Raw genomic sequence first — 2,309 nt, forward strand, 5'->3', positions numbered from 1 at the left:
TGCGTATTTTGAAAGCCAAACAAATTGGATTAATGATCAAATGCTTAACAATAATGTTATTAATTTAAATTAGTACTATAGGACAAAAAGTGTAAATTAAGATGCAAAAGTTTCTAAAAAAATATTGCATTTTTATTGTTATAAATCAAAATAGAAATGTCTCATCTTTCTTAAACAAGAAAGCATTACTCAAATATATTCATTGAATTATACATGGCAAATTGTAGACATGTTTGTGGTTTCATTAAATGTGTATTAGTATGATATAAAAATTTATTATAAGCAATAACAAAAAATTAATGCATTTGAAAAACTAAAATCCAAAACTTATGTTTAAAAAAACTAAAATTAAAATCATTCTTAATCTATATATATATATATATATATATATCTAAAATTAAAATCATTCTTAATATATATATATATATATATATATATATATAAAGTAGAAACATATAATGTTGATATGGCATCTTCTCATATCAGTATTCATGTCTTTCTTTTCCTTTTTCCTCAAATTTTTTCTTTTATTTTAGGTTTTATATTTAATCTAAATATTTTACTCTTCATCTTCTACCATTACAATGTCTTCTCTTCCACATCTCTCTATCGTAAACTTCTTTACTCTTCTCGATCTCGATTAGAAATTATGGATTGACAGTATATTTAGCGGTACGCCTCTCTTTATCTTTCTATGCATCTATAGAAAGATATGAAACAATAATTATGGGTTTTTTTACTTCTATTTTCTCGATCTCTCTATATACTATGTTATTTGTGATTAGAAGCAAACTGAAGGAGATTAAGGAAACCATACAAGGAGTAACAGGAAAAGTCTATGGCAAAATCAGTTGTTGGTATGTTTTTCCCTCATATCTGAAGTTCCGAGAAAACCAATTAGATACCCAATATCTCCATGAGACTAGATACCTCAATTTTTCACAAAAATATGGACTTTGAAGTCAATCTAGATATCTTGGATTAACAATTTTGTTATTTTCATTTTGAAGATTGCAGATTATTTTTGTAAATAATTAATTATTTATCTTATATTACATTTTTTTAGGACTCGGGATATTCATAGAAGAAAAAAAAATGATAATTTCCCATCTTTTTAAACTAAAACATAATTTGATAATTTTCTATTACAACCACGTTCCATGTCACAATTTTATTGGATTTTTCATTATAGAAGGTAATATTCAACTTTATACCTAATAATAATATACCGAATTGACATATGTTATTTATAAATTATATTTTTATTTTCACAAGCAATATATTACACATCTCTTTATTCTTATAATAAAACATCTAAAAACAAGAAATTAATTCTACATCTATAAATATGCTCAATTATATTTTTAAAAACACATTACAACTCGGATTTATGTACATTTATTACTCTTGCAGAGAATTATTGAATGTTATGATTTTAATAATTTAAGAGTTGTCGTCCAAATATCATTCATAACTTCAAATCAAACGTACCCTTAGTATACTTGTATTTAGTATTTCATAAAATATTGTGTTTTTAAAAATAAGAGTTGTTGTCAAATATTTTATAATATATTTTCGATATTTCCTTTTATAAATACATTTCAATAAATAGGCATTTTCAAACTCTTCATCTAATAATTTTCAAAGACTATATATTATTCTTTAAAAATAATATTTCTTAAAATAACAAATAAATAAATAAATAAAAAGGAAATAATTTTAGAAGTTTAAAAATACAATATTTTGATAAATAACTAAAAATAAAACATGTATTCTATTTTTGAGAGCCAATCAAAATATTTATATTTCTAAAAATAATTAAAAATAAAACATGTATATATATATATATATATATATATATATATAATATAGAGTTAGGTTCATGTGAGATTAATATTTTTTCATGAGACCCGTAAGACTAATTTATGTTCATTGATCAACTTTATAAACTAATGATCTAATGTTTAAAAGTTGTACGGTGACAATTTTGTGATTATTGAGAAGTCTCCTGACAATTTTGTAATTCAGATTGTAGATCTAATCCAAAGATTGAGAATTAGTCTTACGGAACTCACGAAAAACTTTTAGTCTCACATGATCATAAAAATAAAACATGTATTCTATTTTTGAAAACCAATCAAAATATTTGTATTTTTAAAAATAATTAAAAATAAAACATGTACTTTTATGAATATATATATATATATATATATATATATATATATATATAGGGGCCTAATCAAATGAGAACTAATTAGTTTGTGGTAACTGTGAGAACCAATATTAACCATAAATCAATAGATAAATTA

Source organism: Cynara cardunculus (genome assembly GCF_001531365.2).
Source record: "Cynara cardunculus var. scolymus isolate 2C chromosome LG 17, CcrdV1, whole genome shotgun sequence".
Lineage (NCBI taxonomy): Eukaryota > Viridiplantae > Streptophyta > Magnoliopsida > Asterales > Asteraceae > Cynara > Cynara cardunculus.